Source organism: Panulirus ornatus, chromosome 69 (assembly GCF_036320965.1).
Source record: "Panulirus ornatus isolate Po-2019 chromosome 69, ASM3632096v1, whole genome shotgun sequence".
Lineage (NCBI taxonomy): Eukaryota > Metazoa > Arthropoda > Malacostraca > Decapoda > Palinuridae > Panulirus > Panulirus ornatus.
Genome location: NC_092292.1, coordinates 4,956,953 through 4,976,536, shown reverse-complemented (window position 1 = coordinate 4,976,536; position 19,584 = coordinate 4,956,953).

The following is a 19,584-nucleotide window of genomic DNA, read 5'->3' as shown; positions in this document are numbered from 1 at the left end:
TTTGATGGTTTGTTGAATATGTTAGATGATAGATTGGCATATATAGAGTGTTTTGGTCTAGGTGGTGTGCAAAGTGAGAGGGTAAGGGAGAATAATTTGGTAAACAGAGAAGAGGTAGTAAAAGCTTTGTGGAAGATGAAAGACGGCAAGGCAGCAGGTTTGGATGGTATTGCAGTGGATTTTCCTAAAAAAGGTGGTGACTGTATTGTTGACTGGTTGGTAAGGTTATTTAATGTATGTATGACTCATGGTGAGGTGCCTGAGGATTGGCGGAATGCATGCATAGTGCCATTGTACAAAGGCAAAGGGGATAAAGGTGAGTGCTCAAATTACAGAGGTATAAGTTTGTTGAGTGTTCCTCGGATATCATATGGGAGAGTATTCATTGAGAGGGTGAAGGCATGTACAGAGCATCAGATTGGGGAAGAGCAGAGTGGATTCAGGAGTGGTAGAGGATGTGTGGATCAGGTGTTTGCTCTGAAAAATGTATGTGAGAAATGCTTAGAAAAGCAAATGGATTCGTATGTAGCATTTATGGATCTGGAGAAGGCATATGATAGAGTTGATAGAGATGCTCTGTGGAAGGTATTAGGAATATATGGTGTGGGAGGTAAGTTGCTAGAAGCAGTTAAAAGTTTTTATCGAGGATGTAATGTATGTGTACGAGTATGATGAGAGGAAAGTGATTGGCTTTCAGTGAATGTCGGTTTGCGGCAGGAGGTGCGTGATGTCTCCATGGTTGTTTAATTTGTTTATGAATGGGGTTGTTAGGGAGGTGAATGCAAGAGTTTTGGAGAGAGGGGCAAGTATGAAGTCTGTTGTGGATGAGAGGGCTTGGGAAGTGAGTCAGCTGTTGTTCTTTGATGATACAACGTTGGTGGCTGATTCTGGTGAGAAACTGCAGAAGCTGGTGACTGAGTTTGATAAAGTGTGTGAAAGAAGAAAGCTGAGAGTAAATGTGAATAAGAGCAAAGTTATTAGGTACAGTAGGGTTGAGGGACAAGTCAATAGGGAGGTAAGTTTGAATGGAGAAAAACTTGAGGAGTGAAGTGTTTTAGATTTCTGGGAGTTGATTTGGCAGCGGATGGAACCGTGAAAGCGGAAGTGAGTCACAGGATGGGGTAGGGGGCGAAAGTTCTGGGGGCGTTGAAGAATGTGTGGAAGGCGAGAACATTATCTCGGAAAGCAAAAATGGGTATGTTTGAAGGAATAGTGGTTCCAACAATGTTATATGGTTGCGAGACGAGGGCTATAGATCGAGTTGTGCGGAGGAGGGTGGATGTGTTGGAAATGAGATGTTTGAGGATAATGTGTGGTGTGAAGTGGTTTGATGGAGTAAGTAATAAAAGAGTAAGAGAGATGTGTGGTAATAAAAAGAGTGGTTGAGAGAGCAGAAGAGGGTGTTTTGAAATGGTTTGGTCACATGGAGAGAATGAGTGAGGAAATATTGACAAAGAGGACATATGTGTCAGAGGTGGAGGTAACGAGAAGTAGGAGACAAAATTGGAGGTGGAAGGATGGAGTGAAAAAGATTTTGAGCGATCGGGGCCTGAACATGCAGGAGGGTAAAAGGTGTGCAAGAAATGGAGTGAATTGGAACGATTTGTATACCGGGGTCGACGTGCTGTCTATGGATTGAACCAGGGCATGTGAAGCGTCTGGGGTAAACTATGGAAACTTTTCTGCGACCTGGATGTGGAAAGGGAACTGTCTTTTCAGTGCATTATACATGATAGCTAAAGATTGAGTGTGAACGAATGTGACCTCGCGTGCATGCGGGGGAAGGGGGTTGTCATTTCATGTGTGGCGGGGTGGCGACGAGAATGAATAAAAGCAGCAAGTATGAATTATGTACATGTATGTATATGTGTATGTCTCTGTATGTATATATATGTATACGTTGAAATATATAGGCATGCATATTTGCTGTATAACGTGTGGATCTGTTTAATGAAGCAGGAATGTCCTGTATAACGTGTGGATCTGTTTAATGAGGCAAGGAGCTGCTGTATAACGTGTGGATCTGTTTAATGAAGCAGGGAGCTGCTGCATAACGTATGGATCTGTTTAATGAGGCAGGGAGCTGCAAGGATCCACTTTATGACATGAATATCCGCTTAATGAAAGAGGAACATACTGTATAACATGAGAATTCGTTTAATGACGCAGCGATCAACAGTTTGACTTGAGGATCCGTCTTTTGATGCAGGGATCCAACATTTGACTTTGAAATCTCTTTTATGAGGCAGAAATCTTCTGTATGCTGCAAGGATCTGTTTGAGGAGAAAAGGATCCACTGTGCAATGTTAGGATATATGTTATGAAGCAGAGATCCACAGTACAACGGTAGAATCAGTTTTATGAAGGAGGGATCTGCTGTACAACGCTAAGGTCTGTTTTATGAAGCAGGGATGCAACTGTGCAACGCTCAGGGATGATGCAGGGATCCACTGCACAACGCTGGGATCTGTCTTGTGAAGCAGGGATCTTCTGTGCAACGCTCAGGTATGATGCAGGGATCCACTGTATGACGTGACGATCAGTTTTACTACACAAGGTTGTAATACTAACCACAAAGAACTCTTGTTGTAACGTCTGGATCTTTTCCCCTTGAGGTTCATAAAGTAAGATTCACCAACATGACGCGAAAATACTTTTGAGAACGGAAAGATGGAACCCTTAACACCATGATCTGTGTTATGACATAAGGATTATTTTATGACCTTAAGAACTACTTTGTGTTGTAAGGACTTGTTCTAAGATGACAAGGAAATAACAGTTTTCCTAGGGAAACAAACCCGCTTTAAAACTCAGCTTATCCTTCCACTTGGGTTTTCTCTTATCAGTCTCTTCTTCATTGCACTCAGATTCTAACTTAAGACATCATACCTTCTCTTTCATGATGAAAATCTTGGATGATTTAAAATCGTGGGTTAACCCAGCCCAATGGGCCTAGATTAACATTCTTGTATGAAGTTTACCTTACATCTAAGATCATTCTTCTGGCAGGTCAGTATTACAGCTTGAAGCGAGATACTGGACAACCAATGTTAAAAATTGTTAGATATACACAAACCCGCAGCCGGTGTGGGGAAGGGAGATCAGAGAGTTCGACCTAACCCCCTGCTCACACGGGTGACAGAGTTCCGTGTGAGTAGAGAGCCAGTGTCATACCGTGTGGGTAGAGGGCCAGTGTTATACCGTGTGAGTACAGGGCCAGTGTTATACCGTGTGGGTAGAGGGCCAGCATCATACCATGTGGGTAAAGGGCCAGTGTTATACCATGTGGGTAGAGGGCCTGTGTTATACCATGTGGGTAGAGGGCCTGTGTTATACCATGTGGGTAGAGGGCCAGTGTTATACCATGTGGGTAGAGGGCCAGTGTTATACCATGTGGGTAGAGGGCCAGTGTTATACCATGTGGGTAGAGGGCCAGTGTTATACCATGTGGGTAGAGAGCCAGTGTTATACCGTGTGGGTAGAGGGCCTGTGTTATACCATGTGGGTAGAGAGCCAGTGTTATACCATGTGGGTAGAGGGCCTGTGTTATACCATGTGGGTAGAGGGCCTGTGTTATACCATGTGGGTAGAGGGCCTGTGTTATACCATGTGGGTAGAGAGCCAGTGTTATACCATGTGGGTAGAGGGCCATGTTATACCATGTGGGTAGAGGGCCTGTGTTATACCATGTGGGTAGAGAGCCAGTGTTATACCATGTGGGTAGAGGGCCTGTGTTATACCATGTGGGTAGAGGGCCAGTGTTATACCATGTGGGTAGAGGGCCTGTGTTATACCAATTGGGTAGAGGGCCAGTGTTATACCATGTGGGTAGAGGGCCTGTGTTATACCATGTGGGTAGAGAGCCAGTGTTATACCATGTGGGTAGAGGGCCATGTTATACCATGTGGGTAGAGGGCCTGTGTTATACCATGTGGGTAGAGGGCCAGTGTTATACCATGTGGGTAGAGGGCTTGTGTTATACCATGTGGGTAGAGGGCTAGTGTTATATTTGATAATGGGGTCATCAATCTTATTTGTCTTTTACCAAAAATTTCGAAAAGCTCATTTTTTCTTTCCCTTCTCTAGAAATTAAACTAATGATGATAGATAACTCTAAGAACAATTTTCGGAAAGAATTTGTTTAATATTATTTCTACTGGCAGGAGTAGTGGCCAAAAAAGCCTGTTCTAAATCAAATATTTAGAGTAATGATATCAGTAGACACCAGACACAAGACTCGTGTAATGATAATGTGGTGGCTGGGTTGCCCAACGCACTGAGAGCATAAGACTCAAAGCCTTTGATCTTGGCTGTGATGCTGCACACTCGGTAAACACTAAAACAAGACAAGATATTGTTACAGCAAGAATACAACTTGGTTATATAAACATTCTACAAGTTCTTGATGAAGAACTTGGCCATAGGTACACGTGTCGAGTTGTTGATAAAGATCTTGGCTTTAGATATGTGTGGCAAGATATTGTTAAAGAACAAGTCACACATAACACGTGACATAAAGCGTTTCAGGAACCTTGTCAACAGACACTGGAACAATACATTGTTTGATGTCCTCTTGCTAACTTTAGACCGTCTGGCAGATCCTTCCGAGAAGAAAATGCAATTGATTAACATGTGAAATATCAATAGACTGAAATGAACGTCGTGGACGTAAGTGAAAAAATAACTGGAGAAGTATGTCATGGAACGATTAACAAAATAAGTGTGAGATTCACAACGGCCCAGCTGGAAACACATACTGATAGTGAAAAGAATATCAAACAACCGAGGATTATCGTACTTCAAAAGCTGGAAGTTGAAGACCATATCAACAGAATCATATTACAGAACCAATTAGTCAGCTGGAAAATAATGAGAATTTTCACGACGGGAAAGGAAGGCTGATAGTAAAATTGCTCATTGTCTAAAAAAGCAAAATTGAATACTGCTGTTTTGAATGTTGACAAACTAAGCGCTAAGCAGGCTGAGATGAAGAAAAGTATGTGTAAAGAATTCAGAAATATATAGCAATTATAACTCAGTCAACAGAACACAATGATTGTCATTAATGATTGAAATAGGTTTAGTTATGCCTTCAGAATTAAGTGAAAGATATAAAATATCTTCGTTATGGAAATAGATGGAAAGGGAATTAATTCTTCTAAGACAAAGAACTACACAATATGGAGAGAACAGTGAACACCTGGACAAGAACTGTAGATCCCGGCAAGGTTGGTGACAGCATCTTCAATGTTTACCTCAGTGAAATATAAACCTTGCCAGGAGTGAGCACTGCCGTCTTAACAATTGACAAGATACTGATGCTCCTCTACCTAAGATAGACAACAGCGCAGTGTGTGTGTGTGTGTGTGTGTGTGTGTCAGCAGAGAACAACAGGGTAAAAATATTGCAAAACTTATGTACAGCATGCGTGGTAAACGCTGTGTGTTACCCCTGCCTCAAAGGAAGATCTCGTCGTAATACTTGTTCAAGTCTCTCTCTCTAACTTACTCATCTCAACATGACAGAGTTAAATTTTCATCATTTCAGTCTATGTTCCTCAGGGTATTACGTATTTACAGTCCAGAGTTTATTGATGATGAGTTTGAGAAGATATATTCTATTGGATCTAAGTTAAAGTACCCTAAATCTTTCATTGATAAATTCCTTAAGTTAGCAAAGAAATCATTTTATAGAGTTGAGCCCAAATCTCCCATTGACACCAAGAAGCTTTTAGTTCTCCCTTTTGATAATATTTTAATTTATTTCCCATGTTGCTTGAATCCTTGAATGTAAATGTTGCCTTCAGCAGCAATAATACTATAAAGAATATCTTAATCAAGAATTCACCAGAAAATTCTCCTGAATACATCTGTAAAGTATCATGTGGAAACTGTGATAAACCTTATGTTGGGCAGACTGGTAAGGATCTTTCTGTTAGACTTAAGCAAAATAAATATAGTACAAGAACTGGAGTAATGCCATCTCAGTTATTAACTCTAACTATATGACCACGAGAAATATCATTAATCTTCCATTATCAAATTCAAAAAGAATTATAATCTTAATATTAGTGATGATCTATAAAATTAGATAACATTATTGTTGATAGAATTCGCAAAATGATAAGTTATGAACGCTCGTTGTCTGTCTTAGACAATCGCATGTTTACCAAATGGCGTCCTTGCTTCGTCTCTTCGATGTATATCAACTGACTGCTATATTTCTCTCTTGTCTCTCCCCCTGATGATGTGATTATTATACGAAGGTGCACTTGGGAATTTATTATATATTATATATATATATATATATATATATATATATATATATATATATATATATATATATATATATATATATATATATATATATATATATATATATATATATTATTTTTTTTTTTTTTTTTTTCCAAAAGAAGGAACAGAGGGGGGCCAGGTGAGGATATTCCAAAAAAGGCCCAGTCCTCTGTTCTTGGCGCTACCTCGCTAACGCGGGAAATGGCGAACAGTTTAAAAGAAGAAAAAGAAAAAAAAAAAATATATATATATATATATATATATATATATATATATATATATATATATATATATATATATATATATATATATAATATATATATATATATATATATATATATATATATATATATATATATATATATATATATATATATATATATATATATATATATATATATATATAATAATATAAAATAAATTCCCAAGTGCACCTTCGTATAATAATATATATATATATATATATATATATATATATATATATATATATATATATATATATATATATATATATATATATATATATATATATATATATATATATATATATATATATATATATATATATATAAATATATATATATATATATATATAATAATAATATATAATAAATTCCCAAGTGCACCTTCGTATAATAATATATATATATATATATATATATATATATATATATATATATATATATATAAATATATATATATATATATATATATATATATATATATATATATATATATATATATATGCACATATATATATATATATATATATATATATATATATATATATATATATATATATATATATATATATATATATATATATATATATATATACATATATATATATATATATATATATATATATATATATATATATATATATATATATATATTCATTATTTATTTATTTGTTATGCTTAGTCGATGTCTCCCTCGTTAGCGAGTTAGTGCAAGGAAACAGACGAAAGAGTGGCCCAACCCACCCACATACACATGTATATACATACACGTCCACACACGCACATATACATACCTATACATCTCAACGTATATATATACACGCAGACATATACATATATATACACATGTATATAATTCATACTGTCTGCCCTTATTCATTCCCGTCACCACCCCGCCACACATGAAATGAGAACCCCCCCTCCCCCCGCATGTGGGCGAAGTAGTGCTAGGAAAAAAACAACAAAGGCCACATTCGTTCACGCTCAGTCTCCAGCTGTCATGAATAATGCACCAAAACCACAGCTCCCTTTCCACATCCAGGCCCCACACAACTTTTCATGGTTTACCCAAGACTCTTCACATACCCTGGTTCAATCAATTGACAGCACGTCGACCCCGGTATACCACATCGTTCCAATTCACTCTATTCCTTGCACGCCTTTCACCCTCCTGCATGGTCAGGCCCCGATCACTCAAAATCTTTTTCACTCCATATTTCCACCTCCAATTTGGTCTCCCGCTTCTCCTCGTTCCCTCCACCTCTGACACATATATCCTCTTTGTCAATTTTTCTCGCTCATTCTCTCCATGTGACCAAACCATTTCAATACACCCTCTTCTGCTCTCTCAACCACATTCTTTTTATTGCCACACTTCTCTCTCACCCTTTCATTACTTACTAGATCAAACCATCCCACACAACATATGGTCTTTAAACATCTCATTTACAACACATCCACTCTCCTCCGCACAACCCTATCTATAGCCCATGCCTCACAAGCATATAACATTGATGGAACCACTATTCCTTCAAACATATCCATTTTTGCTCTGCGAGATAACGTTCTCGCCAATCAACACATTCTTCAACGCTCCCAGAACCTTCGCCCCCTCCCCACCCTGAGACTCACTCCCGCTTCCATCCACTGCCAAATCCACTCTTAGATTTCCATATCACTTCACTTCCTCCAGTTTTTCTGCATTTAAACTCACCTCCCAATTAATTTGTCCCTCAACTCTGAGACTAATAACCTTGCTCTTATTCACATTTGCTTTCAGCTTTCTTCTTTCACACACTTTACCAAGGCAGCAAATATGAATTATGCGCATGTGTATATATGTATATGTGTATGTATGTATATATATGTATACGTTGAAATGTATAGGTATGTATATGTGCGTGTGTGGACGTGTATGTATATACATGCGTATGTGGGTGGGTTGGGCCATTCTTTCCTCTGTTTCCTTGCGCTACCTCGTTAACGCGTGAGACAGCGACAAGGTATAATAGAAAAAAGAATATATATATATATATATATATATATATATATATATAGCAGGAGGGTGGATGTGCTGGAAATGAGATGTTTGAGGACAATGTGTGGTGTGAGGTGGTTTGATCGAGTAAGTAATGTAAGGGTAAGAGAGATGTGTGGAAATAAAAAGAGCGTGGTTGAGAGAGCAGAAGAGGGTGTTTTGAAATGGTTTGGGCACATGGAGAGAATGAGTGAGGAAAGATTGACCAAGAGGATATATGTGTCGGAGGTGGAGGGACCGAGGAGAAGAGGGAGACCAAGTTGGAGGTGGAAAGATGGAGTGAAAAAGATTTTGAGTGATCGGGGCCTGAACATGCAGGAGAGTGAAAGGCGGGCAAGGAATAGAGTGAATTGGATCGATGTGGTATACCGGGGTTGACGTGCTGTCAGTGGATTGAATCAGGGCATGTGAAGCGTCTTGGGTAAACCATGGAAAGTTGTGTGGGGCCTGGATGTGGAAAGGGAGCTGTGGTTTCGGGCATTATTGCATGACAGCTGGAGACTGAGTGTGAACGAATGGGCCCTTTGTTATCTTTTCCTAGCGCTACCTCGCACACATGAGGGGGAGGGGGATGGTATTCCATGTGTGGCGAGGTGGCGATGGGAAGGAATAAAGGCAGGCAGTGTGAATTGTGTGCTTGGGTATATATGTATGTGTCTGTGTGTGTATATATATGTGTACATTCAGGTGTATGGGTGAGTAGGTTTGCGTGTGTGGACGTGTGTGTATATACATGTGTATTGGGGGTGGGTTGGGCCATTTCATTCTTCTGTTTCCTTGCACTACCTCGCAAATTCGGGAGACAGCGACAAAGCAAAATAATAAAGATATATATATATATATGTGTGTGGTGTGAGGTGGTTTGATCGAGTAAGTAACGTAAGGGTAAGAGAGATGTGTGGAAATAAAAAGAGCGTGGTTGAGAGAGCAGAAGAGGGTGTTTTGAAATGGTTTGGGCACATGGAGAGAATGAGTGAGGAAAGATTGACCAAGAGGATATATGTGTCGGAAGTGGAGGGAACGAGAAGAAGAGGGAGACCAAATTTGAGGTGGAAAGATGGAGTGAAAAAGATTTTGTGTGATCGGGGCCTGAACATGCAGGAGGGTGAAAGGAGGGCAAGGAATAGAGTGAATTGGAGCGATGTGGTATACCGGGGTTGACGTGCTGTCAGTGGATTGAATCAAGGCATGTGAAGCGTCTGGGGTAAACCATGGAAAGCTGTGTAGGTATGTATATTTGCGTGTGTGGACGTATGTATATACATGTGTATGGGGGTGGGTTGGGCCATTTTTTTCGTCTGTTTCCTTGCGCTACCTCGCAAACGCGGGAGACAGCGACAAAGCAAAAAAAAAAAAAAAAAAAAAAAAAAAATATATATATATATATATATATATATATATATATATATATATATATATATATATATATATATATATATATATATATATATATATATATATATATACATATATATATATATATATATATATATGTATATATATATATATATATATATATATATATATATATATATATATATATATATATATATATATATATATATATATATATATATATATATATATATATATATATATATATATATATATATATATATATATATGTAACTCTGATCTCTTGCAAGACAAAATCGATGTTACAAATCAGATAGTAATATTGTGAAGTATTCCCCAAAGCGTATCCCGGAGGTGGTGTGTAGACACAAGTACGTCATCTCATTGAATCATAACGTTCCAAGGCTCAGAAGTAAAACTGTCTGGCAGTTTGCAAGTGTAAGGCTGCTTAAGAACACTCGTTGTTTTTTAAGTACTGAGAAATATTCGTAATGTGATATGATAACGTAAATTCTCTGGGGGTACATACATACGTACATACGTCATCAGAAGTCGCTCACATGACACCTGTTGACAACTTACCTGGTCACCAACGGCGTGCAGGGAATATGACATCAACTTCCACAGTAAGTAAGACCTGGGTCATCTCACTTGGTCAATGAGGAACCTTATGACACTAGGTTTCGACTCGACGCTTGGTGCATCTTAACTGGTCAGTAGGCACCCACACTACACTTGATACCACCTGCAATGGTCAGCAGGCACCTCCATGACAAGTGACGTCATCTCAGATGGGCAGCTGGTATCCACATGACGCTTGATGCTATCGTATATGGTCCGTAGGCTCCAGTATGGCAATTCATCTTCAATGGTTAGTTTGCACTCATAATAACTGTGTCATCCTAAACAGTCAGTTTGCACTCATATAACACTTGATGTCATCCTAGATTGTCTATAAGTACTCAAATGACACTTGATGTCACCTGATCTGGTTAATAGGTACCCACATGACACTTGATGCTACCATAAATAGCCAAATGACAATTGATGTCATCCTTTGTTCAGATGTCATCTTAGATGGTCAGTAGGCACTCATATGACACTTGATGTCATGGTGACGGTCCGTTGGCACCCATACGACATATGATGTTATCCTACATGGTCAGTAGGTACCCACATGACACTTAATGCCATCTTAAATGGTCAGTAGGCTCCCACAGGAGACGTGATAACAGGGTACTCCTATGACACTTGGTATCGACTCAGCTGACACATGACACTTGGGGTCAACTTGAGGGGCAGGAGGACGATATGACACACGACATCGAGTCACGTGACCAGTGGTCGTCTGCATGATGGCTGGTACATGATGGCTTGGTCAGAGGACCTTCCTGTGATCATGACGGCTCACATTCACCATCACCTATAGCCCTTACTTACGATCATGACGACTCACATTCACCATCACCTTCAGCCCTTACTTCTCAAGTAGAATATGTTCTTAACTGATATTACGAACAATCCAACTCATGCCCTTGGGAACAATGTGTGGCCGGCGATTCTTATGCACTGCAAATTGTAATCAATTCTACTACGTAATGAAATGCAATTATGCAAACAGTTTAGAAAAGTAACATACATAACTCTGTTATCATATTCAGTCAAGTGAGGACGGGGAAGATGTTCAGCATTATAGATAGGGGACGAGTGAGTAGGAGATTATGAGGTGAGACACTGAGAGTGGAGTGTTTGTGAGGTGACAGTGAGTGGGAGATTATGAGAAACTGAGAGTGGAGTGTTTGTGTGGTGACGGTGAGGGGAAGATTATGAGGTGAGAAACTGAGAGTAGAGTGTTTGTGAGGTGACAGTGAGGGGAAGATTATGAGGTGAGAAACTGAGAGTGGAGTGTTTGTGAGGTGACAGTGAGTAGGAGATTATGAGGTGAGAAACTGAGAGTGGAGTGTTTGTGAGGTGAGAGTGAGGGGAAGATTATGAGGTGAGAAACTGAGAGTGGAGTGTTTGTAAGGTGAGAGTGAGGGGAAGATTATGAGGTGAGAAAGTGAGAGTGGAGTGTTTGTGAGGTGACAGTGAGGGTAGAACACGAGTTGTGTCCAGGTTCTTCATGCTTGACCACTCACTAAGGGGAAGGTGGCCATGGAAGAGAATAACGTGTGAATGTATGAAGTGATAAAGAGAAATAACAGAAGAGAAATGCAAGCAAGAAAGTGCTAAGAACAGCTTATATTGCTCAACTTTTGATCCTTGGATGATCATAATTTCAGAGAGGAGTTTTAGCACGAATTTCTAAGATGAGTTTACTTATGCAGCAATGTAATTAACAAAACATAAAAAAGTTCATATGGCTTATGGTAATTTCCCCAGAGAGAGAGAGAGAGAGAGAGAGAGAGAGAGAGAGAGAGAGAGAGAGAGAGAGAGAGAGAGAGAGAGAGAGAGAGAGAGAGAGAGAGAGAGAGAGAGTGGGTGGGTGCAAGTACATGCAAATGAACTGCCATAAGGTGACTAACACTGTCCCTCTCTAAGATCACTGATAATATCATATTGTCACTCAGGTGAGAAAGGAAAGCTTCTCTGAACACCGTATGTTACCTGGTGGAGAGGCAGCACAAGATACGTATGTTAGTGGGGCCGTCTCACACTGGGCAAACGTAACAAGTGGTGTTCCATAGAGCTCATTTCTGACGCCGCTGTTACCTTTCCTATATCCAACTTTTTCATCACGACGCGAGTTATATATAACTATGTTTACAGACTATGTTAAGCGTGTGAGAGGAAGGCAAGTGTCTGGAAATGCGACGGTCCACAAGGACACCTGGACAGGCCTCAGCAATGGTCTGATTTATGGCCAATGAATTTCATCCCAGACAAATGTGAGGAAAACTATATAGAGTAACTGAATTGTAGATTTCTCAGTTCAGTAACAACGAATTCTTATATTCATACTAATACACGCACCTCTCTCTCCTCTCTCTCTCTCTCTCTCTCTCTCTCTCTCTCTCTCTCTCTCTCTCTCTCTCTCTCTCTCTCTCTCTCTCTCTCTCTCTCTCTCTCTCCCCAGCATACACATGTACGTGTACTGTACAAGCTCACAGAAACATATACAATGTAGAACTCTCTCCCGTACTGAGCAAGTAAGCAATTACAAATAGATGATCATTCATGAATACAAACAAACACCCACTAACAACGCGAGAAGCACAACACACACACACACACACACACACACACACACACACACACACACACACACACACACACAGATGACTATGGTCACAGCAGTTTAGCGGGTAATTATGACTAGATCACAGGTGGAACATGTCCTGGGTGGTACAGTTGCCCGCCTCCTGGTGGCGCTACATGACTCTCTAACGATAACAACTACAAAACCTGAGAGGATTTGTTCACATAAATATCGGTAAAATGTCGAAGGTTGTCGTAACGCCAGAACAGTTACGTCACCGTCGTAACACATACACAAAGTAAGACGTTGGATGGCGTCATCTGGGAGACTTGTTCCTGCTCAGGAAGACGACGGATCCATAACCCAGCACCAGTGTGTCCAGGTCACCAGTCATGCGCATCACCAAACTAACTTGACAACAAGTCTTGTTCTTTTATGTGAGTAACAATATGTTAATCTACATGATCTGTCTGTAATGTACATATCCTGCCCCACAGTCACATATCGTGTCTCCTAGTCACATATCATGTCACCCAGTCACATATCTTCTCCCAGAGTCACATATCCTGTCCCCCAGTCACATATCATGACCCCCAGTCGCATATCCTGTCCCCTATCACATATCCCGTCCTCCAGTCACATATCCTGTCCCCCAGTCACATATCCCGTCCCCCAGTTACATATCCTGTCCCCCAGTCACATATCCTGTCCCCCAGTCACATATCCTGTCCCCCAGTCACATATCCTGTCCCCCAGTCACATATCCTGTCCCCCAGTCACATATCCTGTCCCCCAGTCACATATCCTGTCCCCCAGTCACATATCCTGTAATATGACAACAGTGTTCACGCTGGACACGGATCGTCTAGCCATGAGTACTGTTATTTCCCACATGATACGTTGTAGGCTGATGATCACCCAAACAGTCAGAGAGTTACTAACACTGTTGACAGCTTGTTACTGCGTAAGGTCAACTTGCTGTCATTGCTGGCAGTTCTTTACTGAGCTTCGATCTTAAGGTTAACTTGCTGTTAATCTAAGTTCCAACATATGTTATCTCAGAGTAAACCTGAGTCCCACAGTGATAGGCTGGGATTATGTACACAATGTTCAGTGAAAGAATGGTTGTGTCTGCACCTGTTTTGGAGTCGAATGAGACCTGGTGAATTTCCGTAACCAGGTGATAATGATGGGAAATAGCGAGACTACAGCAATACTGTCTGACATCATCGCTACCCACAGAGATAGATTTGGAGGGAAGCATCACCAGCAGTAGTAAGGCCAGAGAGCATTATCAGCATCAGTGATGATCAGCATCACCAACACTACTGTAGATGAGCGTCACCAGCTGCAGGGTTGGTGAGCAGCGTTACCACCTTCAACAGCGCTGTACATCAGTATTACCAATAGTAGTAGTAATTTGAAGCAGTGTCACCAACATTAGTTTCCGTTGAATAGAGTCTCAGCAACAGGAGTAAAGTTGACAGCAGTGCTGCCATCAATGATACATTTCGTCGCATTCGTGCTAGAGACCAGCTTCATCACCAGGAACACCGCTAATATTAGCAATACTGTTACTGGACAGCATCACCACAGTGTCAATAGCAGTATTACAAATGATGGAAACTGTGTCAGCGAACAAAGGTCAGCAGCATTGGCAACGGTGGAGATGTGATATCAGTATCAATGGTGGTGCAAGGTATCATCACCAACAATGGTGGTGAGGGTCTTCACCAGCAGCAGTGGTGGTGCAAGGTATCATCACCAACAATGGTGGTGAGGGTCTTCACCAGCAGCAGTGGTGGTGCAAGGTATCATCACCAACAATGGTGGTGAGGATCTTCACCAGCAGCAGTGGTGGTGCAAGGTATCATCACCAACAATGGTGGTGAGGGTCTTCACCAGCAGCAGTGGTGGTGCAAGGTATCATCTCCAACAATGGTGGTGAGGATCTTCACCAGCAGCAGTGGTGGTGCAAGGTATCATCACCAACAATGGTGGTGAGGATCTTCACCAGCAGCAGTGGTGGTGCAAGGTATCATCACCAACAATGGTGGTGAGGGTCTTCACCAGCAGCAGTGGTGGTGCAAAGTATTATCACGAACAACAGCTGAGAGGGTTTTCACCAGCAGCAGTGGTGGAGATTACTTGTGATGGAGAGAGGCATCACTTACAACATCTGTGATGGAGAAAAGGATCGTCAGCATTGCTTGTGATGGAGAGCAACATCACCTACAACAGCTGTGATGGAGAAAAGGATCGTCAGCATTTATCACAAATGCTTTATAGCAGCAGCAACAACAGTGCTCGTGTTGGAGAGTCTGACAAACGGCAGCTACACTGGAGGGCAAGATTACTTGTGATGGAGAGCAACATCACCTACAACATCTGTGATGGAGAAAAGGATCGTCAGCATTGCTTGTGATGGAGAGCAACATCACCTACAACATCTGTGATGGAGAAAAGGATCGTCAGCATTTATCACAAATGCTTTATAGCAGCAGCAACAACAGTACTCGTGTTGGAGAGTCTGACAAACGGCAGCTACACTGGAGGGCAAGATCATCCATACTGCTAGTGATAGTGACCAACATCACCCACATATCTCCTACTGGAGGGCAAGATCATCCATACTGCTAGTGATAGTGACCAACATCACCCACATATCTCCCACTGGAGGGCAAGATCATCCATACTGCTAGTGATAGTGACCAACATCACCCACATATCTCCCACTGGAGGGCAAGATCATCCATACTGCTAGTGATAGTGACCAACATCACCCACATATCTCCCACTGGAGGACAAGATCATCCATACTGCTAGTGATAGTGACCAAGCATCACCCACATATCTCCCACTGGAGGGCAAGATCATCCATACTGCTAGTGATAGTGACCAACATCACCCACATATCTCCTGCTGGAGAGCAAAATCACCAACTCGTGCTAGTGAGCAGCACCAGCCAAACAACTGCTGGAAAACAAGATTATTCACATTTTTCGAGTTGGAGAGCCAGATCATCCACACCTCTAACGAACTGCAACACTACGCATTGTTCTCGTGTCAGAGAACATCATCACCAATAGTTCTCGTGTCAGAGAGCATCATTACCCATAGATCTCTTGCTGGATAGCATCATCGTCTTCAGTTCTCGTGTCGAAGAGCATCATCATCCATAGATCTCTTGCAGGAGACCATCATGACTCAAAGTTGTTATGTTGGAGAGTATCTTCAACTGTTGTGTTCAGGCAGAAATACTAACCCCACACTACTCAGTGCTGGAGAACAGCATCACCTTGCACAGCTGTGCTAAAGAGTGGCGCCATTATTAGCATTCGTGCAACACAGCAGCGTCAACGTGTACAGCTCTGCTAAAGACAGGCAGTATCATAGCATCCATGTTAGAGAGCAGCTCACCATCAGAGGAAGTAGACAACATTATGATGGCGTTTCTTGCAAATCTTCCAAGAATTTTGGCTGAGAAGTTAACAAAGACGAAAGAAGGTAAGTTTGGTTGTAACTTAAGTTTATGATACATCATGGCTTCTGTCAAAGTAGGTTAGGGTGTCTTTCTCATTAACGTAAGTAATGTATCATGACGTGTATCCCACTCATGGAGATTATATAATGGTATTTACCTTATTATGGTCTCTGGTGTATAGCGTTATATCTACCATTCATAGTGAACTTCTGATGATGGTGTTTATCCCACTGAGGTTATCCATTCATTAATACATGCTACAGTATTTCTAACACTATGATCACCTCTACCACACCTTTATCATAGTACTATACAGCACTACATAACATTACCATAGTACTATACAGCACTACATAACATTACCATAGTACTATACAGCACTACATAACATTACCATAGTACTATACAGCACTACATAACATTACCATAGTACTATACAGCACTACATAACATTAAGTCAATATATCATGACGTCTCTAGTGTCCTCACGTCCTGCTTACCTCAGTGTTGTCAACACTATACCACAGTGTCTGTCTCACCATATCAAGGCGTCTGCAGCACTATCGTACCGCCTGGATTACAACAGTACAGAAACGTTCACCTGTACACCACGGTGGTCAACACTGTATCATAACGTGTGACAAAGTGTGTACATTATGTTGTCTGCTTCACCAGGACCAAGACACCTAAACGTAGTTTACTCAGTACGGTCATCATAGTTATAGTGTTTCCAGTATGATCCCTGTACTGCCTGCAGTGTTATAGTGTCCACCTTACAGTGATGATCACTATACCTTTGTGAACATCATTATGGTCAACACAGTTATGGTGCTTACTCCAACCCCCGTCACTTGGTGGTCGACGCTTGACCTGCTTTACCTTACGTGGCACTGCTGGCACCCCACAGCATCACAAGCAACTTAGATCAAGATGCCAGTAAGGAAGTCAAAAAATCTCCCCTTACCCTTACTAGACTCCAAACTGATATCCACTTTTAATTCCTTAAACAATTTTCTACACTGGTTTAGATTGTATGTGCATCTAGGTCGCTGACGAACACAACTGCCATAGAACAGATTCTGTGTTAGAAATTATAGACTACTACAGTGTGATGTCAACATTCCTCGGTAAAGCTCAACGAAGTAATTATAACTCTATCTGTGAGATGGGAAATGTTGGTAGACTTGGCCGAAATAGGGCCGGTAATGAGTTACCTGAGGAGGTTAATTCGAAGGTCGGACGGGTTTCCTGGCCCAGATTAGTCTTGTCTGGTGATTATCCCTAACGAGACGGGCGTGGAGCACTTGATAAACAGCAGAACAAGAGTAGATAGGGAGAACAACAGGCTAATTTAGGGAAGACTATAAGTGCAAACAGGAGAACAGACGCTCAAAGAGACGCATAGGGACACAGTCAGGCAGGAAAGAAGCCCACGTGGAGGTGCATGGAGACTAAGACAGGCTGGAGAGAAGACCTATACGAGAAAGGACAGGACTCACACACCAGGAGGAAAAGGCTATATATGGGAAGGGAAAGAGAAACATGCGAGAAAAGGCGTTTTAGAGGGTGAGGAGAGATACACACGAGAGGAGAAGACTGTGTACTGGGAGGAGAGGTACATAAGTGAGAAGCGGTACGTGCGAGGATAGAGAGCGGCGGTACAAAGAAGAGAGTGAGATGATGCTCAAGGGTGTGGGAAGCGGTCCATACAAGACGAGATGCACGACGGTTGAAGAGGGGCTGACACGAGCAGATGAGGAAATCGCCAGTGAGGAGAGAAGATGCCTGTGAGGAGGAGAGGAGGAGTACGTAGGAAGTAGATAAGGTGTAGAGTGAGAGGAGAAGAGTTCCACGTGAACAAAAGCTTCACACGGAGAAAAAGGTAGAAATAGAGGAGAGAATTGTACATGGGAAGATAACATATCCATGAGGGAAGAACAGCTACGTATAGTTAATCGAGAGTATGGAAATATAAAGAATGAATATTATCTTAGTAAAAAAGGCACAAGCATAGAGAAAGACTCACAGTGTGTGAGGAAAAGGTTTAAATGGGAAGGAGAGAAGTTAGATAAAAGGTAGGAAGGTGCTAACAGGGGAAAGATGGGGGAGCATAAAAGAAGACATGAGGAACAGACAAGAAAACGAAGCTAAAAGGGAGAAGACTCGAGCAAAAGAATAGAATATAAAGATAGGGAGGAGAGGAAGTAAGGTAGAAGAGGAGAGAAGAGATGGTGAACGTGAAAAAATAGAAAAGGAGAGAACATGTGACACAAATGAGGATAGAAGGTGCGCAAAGTATAAAAATGTACAAAGAAGGAGAAAAGATACATGCAGAGGAAAACACAAGTCACAGTTTGGAAGGGGCCCGGTAGAGATCCACTGGAGAGAATAGATTTCTTGGAGCATAAAGCAGCAGCCAGGAAAATGTTTAAGGTATATAAAAGGAAGAACCCAGAGCATTGTAAAAACCGATGCAACGGGTCTGGTTGAGCGAGAGGCACACGACAATAAAAGAAAAGTGTAGCAAGATAAAAAAATGTAAAGAGTAACTTAAGGTACAGGTAATATAAATTTCTCTACTTTTTGTTTACACATACATATCAATGCACATAAAAACATTCACCCAGGAACTTATATCAAGGTCTCCTATGTTGGAGTGATGAGAGCTGTCACTCAAGCCTCACACTGGATCCACAAAACCCACAATATTCTGTTTCACGTGTCGTAAAAGGCGACTAAATGGGACGGGAGCGGGGGGCTAAAGATCCTCCCCTCCTTGTATTTTAACTTTCTAAACGGGGAAACAGAAGGAGTCACGCAGGGAGTGCTCATACTCCTCGAAGGCTTATACTGGGGTGTCTAAATGTGTGTGGATGTAACCAAGATGAGAAAAAAGGAGAGATAAGTAGTATGTTTGAGGAAAGGAACCTGGATGTTTTGGCTCTGAGTGAAACAAAGCTCAAAGGTAA